The sequence below is a fragment of the Sceloporus undulatus genome, chromosome 1 (genome assembly GCF_019175285.1).
Source record: "Sceloporus undulatus isolate JIND9_A2432 ecotype Alabama chromosome 1, SceUnd_v1.1, whole genome shotgun sequence".
Classification (NCBI taxonomy): domain Eukaryota; kingdom Metazoa; phylum Chordata; class Lepidosauria; order Squamata; family Phrynosomatidae; genus Sceloporus; species Sceloporus undulatus.
Window position 1 is genome coordinate 307,833,260 of NC_056522.1, and position 7,773 is coordinate 307,841,032.

The window sequence follows — 7,773 nt, forward strand, 5'->3', positions numbered from 1 at the left end:
ATTAAAAAACACATCAATAAAATACAATAAAAATAATTACTTTAAAACTCGCTCATCGTCATACAGCAATACAATACAATTATACAGTGATCAGAAAGTAGAACAGTATTTTGTACACAAGGTCAGGGGGGTAAGCTTGCCAGAAGAGATCCATAAGTGCCCTCTTGAAGGCATCCAAGGAGGCAATAAGACGGATATCTTCTGGAAGACTATTCCATAATTTCGAAGCAGCCGCAGTGAAAGCTCTTTGGGATGACATTACAAATCTGGTTGGTTGATGTTCTAATAGATTCTTCCCAGTTGTTCTGAGAGTGTGAGGTGGATTATGTAGGGAGAGGCGTTCCTGCAAGTAACTCGCACCCAAGCCATGTAGGGCTTTAAAGTTAATGACCAACACCTTGTATTGCACCCATAGGTAGGGGAATATAGTATATATGGCTGCAGTCCTAAACACACATAGGTGAAAAATCTGTATTGCAGAGCATAGAGTGAAAATTTCACAGGCAGAAATACAGTCTCAGGGCTTCAGGGTCTAGTGTGGGTACAGTTCTGCCACCACTATTGGGGCAGGTGGCACTGTGGACTCTAGAGGGACCATTTAGCATTCTGTGCAGCTGCTGGGCAACTGGGAAAGTGCTTTTCTTGCTTGCCTCTGGGTGTACTGTTTCACTGGATGACACCCCTTCTGGGGTGTCACCTGATCCCTTCTGCACCTCCTGCACCTTCCTGGTTATGCCACTGCTGGGGACCTCTCTAGATCTGAGCAGATGATGTAATCATTTTGCATCTGGATATGGAGGGCTAACCAGATGGATTTCTGACTGCCCTACCAGTCACTTTGGAGTGGAGAGGTTATCACAGCAAACTGGTGAATCTTAGTGGAGATTGCATCACTCTGGAGGGTGGAAGAGACTCTGCACTAACAAAAAAATATAGATGCAGGTGTACATTGACCTTTTGCTGCTATATGTCACTAACAGGATGTTACCTAGGAGTGTAAGCTCTGTTTCAGAGGTGATAATCACGTGGCCCTCCAGGTATTGTTGAACTGCAGTTCCTAACATTCCTCACCACTGGCTGTGCTCGTTGGGTTACCTGGGACTCATAGTCCAGGAACAATTGGAGGGCTACATTATTCTTATCCTTTCCCTAACTGAACACACTATGGTTTATATGTAAGTAATCATCTATAGGAGCCCATGTGATGTAGTGATTCAAGTGTTGGACTAGGACTCTCGGACACCAGGGTTCAAATCTCCATTCAGCCATAGAAGCCCACTGTATAATCATGGGTGAGTCACACTCTCTTGCCTTAGAGGATCACTTTAGGGTTGCCATATGTTGGGAAGAACTTGAAGTCATACGACAACAACAACAAAATGCATAAAATTATGGAGGAAATTTTAGCTAAATAAAAATAATTCTTGTTTGTCTTCTTTAGTGTTTTCTTTTGTTCAGAGCATCAATAGCAAGTACCATTTCTAATAAAAACAAAGCTTTGATATATGGTATAAAATAGATTAGACTTAACATTGACCTCCATTTCACTATCACTCTACTACAGTGGCAGACTAAACAGGGGTTTTGGCTTAATGACTCACAGCAGTGTCACTCACCCACTGTTTTCAGAGGAGAAAACATTTATTGTCTCATAGTCATTTAATGTGAGAAACTGGCAATTTCCAACCTGTATCTTGTCCAGTGAACTGACCTCTCATTCATGTTATTCACTCAATGTTGTTAGATATTTGTCCATATTTTAAAGCTTGCTGTCTTCTGAGCCAAAGTGAATAAGTAAGCTTTAAAAAAAAAACATATTGGTTTGTTTCTAGTTCATTCTGTCTGCATCTCTATCCAGCCTAGCCTTGGACAGATCTTTATTTGCTGTGTCTGACATGGATATGAAGAAAAATGGAGGCTAATGCAGGAGGAAAATATGTTATTTTATTTTATTTATGTTCCACTTTTCTCCAAGACCTAGGGCCCAATAACTGTAGTTTTTGTCAGACAATGGGGCCTTTTACAGTTTGCCTTTGTCTGGATTTTTTTAAAAAAAGTGACCAACCACATTCTGGGGAAAAATAATGGCGCCCAGCAATTTTTTTTTGGGGGGGGGACCATTATTAGAATATCTAGTCTAAAACATAAGCAATTTTAGTTATGCTTGAGGAAACACCAAAGACACTAGGCTACAGTTAAATGCAGGGCTTGGCTACACTGTGAAAAATGCCATGCTCACTCCGTGGTGCTGGCAGTCCTGATAATGTATGGCTACTTCTAGGGAGGATTTGGTGGTATTTTACCCCTTAACATAACTTTACTCTGAAATGAGCAAAGTTAGGGGAAACCCCAGTGCTTCCTGGAAATCCCAGAGTGACCTCGGATTCTGTTGGAATCTGGACAGCTGGATTGGGACCACATGCCAAGAGCTCCCTAGGAGCCCTGGTGGCTCAGTGGTTAAATGCCTGTACTGCAGCCACTCACTCACAAACCATAAGGTTGTGAGTTCAATACCAGCAAAAGGGCTCAAGCTCAACTCAGGCTTGCATCCTGCCAAGGTTGCTAAAATTAGTACACAGATTGTTGGGGGCAACTAGCTTATACTTTGTAAACTTAGGGAGTGCTTAACTGCACTGATAAGTGGTATAGAAATGTACTTGCTATTGCTATTGCTATTGCACCCTCTCCTATCCCTGTGCTGAGCAGGGCGAGGGCAGAAACATGTGCTCAGATTCCTTGTTGATCACATGTTGGGGTGCCCATTTTCATCCTCAACAGGTGGTGGTGGTGGTGGGACTGGGAGGTCTCCGCCAACTATTGGGTTTACTTTAAATGTTGGAGAAATTAGCTTTGCATGAGGCTGAGTAATCTTAGGACCGTTTGCACCTGTTTATATCTGTTTATACCAGTAATAACTGGGGGAAATGCCAGATTTTCAGGGTGAATTAAGAGGATTTTATTTATAAAATATGCAGAATTCAATCACACATGCAATAACAATTCACGCAGACACATCACTTAGAGCTAACAAAGATAAATAGTGAGATGTGAGGTGTTTGCAGGTATAATTACTTGTCCAATAGACCACGGGAAGCTGGAGTGGATCAGACTAGGAGGTTTGAAGGTGATAAAGAGCATACACAGAGCTCAGAGGTGTATGCTGGCTGTGCATGCAGAAGTTAGGTTTTGAAACCATACATATGCCTAAAATGTAGCCCCAAGCAATGGGCTATCATGTCAGATAGATATCCTTTCCCAGGAATCAACAATGGAATTCGAGACTGGTTGATGGCTTTAACGTTAGTGTGACAAAAACAGTGATTGACTCTGGATATCTCCAGGATGAAAGCACAGCGAAGTTTTATTGGGTACACATCAGGGGGTAGGCAGGGAGATTGGCTTACTGCTTTGGGTGTGAGGAGATCCTTTGTCTCAAGATACAAGAGGAAATGCAGATGATTTGGGGAAAGGAAGGAGCAATTGTTACACCCATCTAAATTTTGATTATCCCATTACCAGGATGCACATATGCCTCAGGACACAGTCCTTTTCTCCTTGAAGTGTTCCTAGAAGCCGTGATGGATAAAGAGCCCTGGGGGAACAGTGGTTAAATGCAGTACTACAACCACAAAGTTGTACGTTTGATCCAAGAGGGCTCCAAGGTCCACTCAGCCTTCCATCCATTCCTAGGTTGGTAAAATGAGTACCCAGCTTATTTGGGGTAAACTACTTAGGGAGTGCTAGTTCACTGATAAGTGATATCATAGCATCATAGAGTTGGAAGAGACCACAAGTCTAACCCCTTGCCATGCAGGAAATCACAATCAAAGCATCCCCAACAGATAGCCATCCAGTGTCTGCTTAAAGACATACAAGGAAGGAGACTCCACCACTCTCCGAGGGAGTGTGTTCTACTGTCAAACAGCCCTTACTGTCAGGAAGTTCATCCTAATGTTGAGGTGGAATCTCTTTTCCTGCAGCTTCCATCCATTGTTCTGGGTCCAAGCTTGCTCCCTCCTCAATATGACATCCATTAAAATATTTAAACAAGGCTATCATATCACCTCTTAACCTTCTCTTTTCCAGGCTAAACATCCCCAGCTCCCTAAGTCATTCCTCATAGGACATGGTTTCCAGACCCTTCACCATTTTAGTCACTTTCCTTTGGACATACTCCAGTTTCTCAACACACACATTCTAATAATGGCTGGTTAAGGAAATAGGGTGAACTATTTCTGGCATTTTGGGGAACAGCTTGGCATATTTCTGAGCCAGTCTGATACAGGTTGGCAGAGTTTGCCTAGCCTATACAGAAGTCTCACTGCATGCTCAATGAAGTTCCCTTCAAAATTGGAAAGAAGCTTGTTTTCTACAGAAAAGGTTTGCTCCATTCAGGCCTTAGGAACATTGTAGATGGCATGTTGGTCTTGGAACTAAATGTTTGTGCTCTGTGTGACACTGCTCCCTCTCCCATATTCTATACAAAGAAAAGTGAAATTCTGTGCTTCTTTATATATCATGCCAATGCAGCATATTTGCATAATTTTCTTTTTCTTTGTGCAATTCATTCTTCCTCTACTTATCCTGGAAAGAGACCAGGAGTGATGCAGGGAGCTGCAACCCTGCTTTCAGCATTTGGAAACCTTTCTGGTTTCTACTGAAGCACATCTTTGCAATTAAAATTGTATAACTTGCTTTAATTGGGAAAAAAAGAGAAAAAAAATAAGGTTAAGTCAAAAACCTTTGAAACAAATGTAGACCATACTTTGTGCTTGATTATAACAGTGATTTCCAAACTCTGGTCCTCCAGATATCTTGGACTTCAGCTCCCAGAAGCCTCAACCATATTGGCCAATGGTCTGGGATTTTGGGAGCTGAAGTCCAAAACATCTGGAAGGCCAGAGTTTGAAATATTTGAATATCTATTGAATAAGTATAGCATTCGTAATGGAGAAGGAAATAAGGGGTAAAGAAACAAATAGGAAGAATAAGATGTAAGTATAATTAGTAGTGAAGAAGATGATAAAAGAATAGGTAAGATAAATAGGTTATTTACAAGAGATACTAGAAGTAACATACTACACAAAGAGGATGGAAGTCATAGGTTTTAATTTAAATGTTGGAGGGTGGTTTGGGTGGGTGGGGTGAGGAGTGGGTTATGTTGTTGTGTTATGTTATGTTGTGTATGTTAAAAGATTGATATGTTGTGTTGTAAAATTTGTTAATAAATAAAATCACTGGATTAAAGTATTTACACAGTTCCTGAGCTCAGGTTCCTGCTTCAGGTAGCAGTAGAATCATAAAAATGTAAATGGAAGGGATCTTGGAAGTCATTCAGTCCTGCCCCAATTCTATGCAAGATCAGTAGTCCAAGATGCAACAAAAGCATCCCTGACAGATTGCCTTTCAGCCTCTCCATAAATACCTAACAAAGAGACAAGCTGGCCACCTGCCAAGGCGGACTGTTCTATTGCCAAACAGCTCTTATTGTTCGACTGTTTCTCCTAGCATTTATCATAAAGCGCTGCTTCTCTCCAATTCCGATGCATTGGTTCAGGTCTTGCTTTTTGGAAAACAAGTCTGCTCCAGTAATCAAAGCTGCTCTCCATGCATTAAAGCTTAGCCTTCTGTTACCTGGCTGGAAAAATCCTGCAGAACTCACACATTTCCACTCCAAGAAGGAGGCCTAGTAAAAGGTGTCAACTTACCCTCTTCCCTCCCTCTTCTGGCAATCCATAGAGGCAGTCAAGAGGGATTCTGAGGTTATTGGGTGTGGATGCCTAGAACTCTGAGCCTTCCCTGGCACTTTGGGCTTGGGTGTGGACAGAGTGGAAGCTGCTGCTGCTGCCAGTACACACTGGGGCTTGTGGAAGACTAAGTGTCTTTCTTTCTTACCAGTGGCCTTCTCCACAGGAGACGGAGAGGAACAGTCATTTCAAAGCCTATTTTTAAAACAATTCATTTTGGGATAATTAATGATGACAAGATATTTTTAGAGCAATCCCAGCAATGGATCCTGTAATTTGTGGGACCATGTGGGTGTCCCAGTGGTTGAAAGACAACAGTCAGCCTGAAAAGGGAATGGCAGAGATTCAGTATATACAAGAAACCAACCAAAAAAAAAAAAAAAAAGGAACTTCCTTTTAGCAAACGCAAACAATAAGTTTTCCCTGATGTGGTCTTTGATTGTCCAGGCTGCATATACAGAAATGTGAAGGCAAGGAGGCAAATTGCTTTCATAGGTTTCTGACATTTCCTTGTAGGACTACTTGAAAGAAAGCACTTTTATTTGCTTGTTTACATATTTATATCCTACCTTTATCTAAAGATCTCAGGGCAGTGTGCTATAAAACTATGTGACTATTTTCAATAGCATACAAATAAAATGCATTTTTAAAGGCTAACAACATATTTAGCAAGCTGAAAAGACAAGGTAAAACTGGTTAAAATATAGTGGGCCCTCAAGAACCACAGGTTCCAGACCCACAATTTCCACTGCCAACAGATCATCGCACCCCATACTATGAAATAGCAATGACATGAATGCACATGCTTCAGCATGTCCGTGTTCACATTGCTGCCATTTAATAATATGGGGTGCAATCATCCACATTTTTTTTGTAGCAGGGTGGGGGAGCAGAATTGAATCCGCATGGCTATAAAGGGTCCACTGTAGCTTAAAATTATTTTAACTGGAGTTTGTCACGTGGTATTTTTTACCAGACTACACTACGACAGCAGCTGTGAGCAAAGGTAGCTCAGAAAAATATATTTTTTGATTATCATTCCCACAATCCTCCAGTAGCATATCCAAGGATATGTTGCTTAGGGGATTTGGAGTGGAACAGTCCAAGTATGCAAGTTTTCCATGCTCTGGCTGAAGACAAGGTGCTCTCCAAAGACAACCTCCTCACACAAACAATACATGAGTTGCATATTCGAATATAACAAGTAGGATCTGCAACAAAATGTTGCAGGGTGAACTACTGCTCTTCGTGACTGGTTGTAATTTGGCTTCTTCCACTATGCTTCATTCCATTCTGCAGTCAGTCAGTATTCTATGGTCCCTGGACAACCTCAGTTCTCCTGGGTTTGTTTTAGTCCTTGCCAAAGATATGTCCAAAGGAGGAAAAAAAACCATGAATCCTCTCCCTCTCCAAAATCCTACTGATATATACATCTGTATATGTTGGTGGTGCAATCTTATATATATATGTACAAACAGTTGAAGAATTGAAATTATTACTGGTATATATGATTACAGTCTTATAAATCCAACATACAAGGGCCCTATTCTCACTGGTACTTTTGCGCTGGAGGGAACTGGGAAGCTTCGGTTTCTCCCTCCCCGAATCCCTCCAGAAGCAAGTGCTGACTACCAATCAGGGGCATTTTAACCCGAATGTCCTCTTGGGAGAAGTCGGGTTTAAGGTGAAGTTGCTGGCTGTCAATCAAATTTAGTTCCACGATGGTCATAGGTGACGTTTGCAGCATTCATTGGAGCATCAGAAGTATGCTTTCCACTCCTCCTTCTTTTTTAACGGACCAGGCACCACTTGTCATATTTAAAAACCTCTGGGGTGTGTGTGTGTCATGGGCATTTGGGTCAGTGCAGGTTATGATCTGCCCTTGGTCCCATTTTCAACCCCAAAATGCAAGCTAGTGCCATCTCTGTATCCTGTATCCCCTCCCCTTGCCACCCTAGAATGCCTCATACACATGCAATAATAATAATAATAATAATAATAATAATAATAATAATAATAATAATAA

At 41.5% G+C, this 7,773-nt stretch overlaps 1 protein-coding gene across 2 annotated transcripts in view; it reads left to right on the forward strand.

Moving 5' to 3' along the window:
* Positions 1 to 7,773, forward strand: part of CREB3L1 (cAMP responsive element binding protein 3 like 1) — a 118,863-nt gene that overhangs the window by 64,865 nt on the left and 46,225 nt on the right. The window lies entirely within an intron of this gene.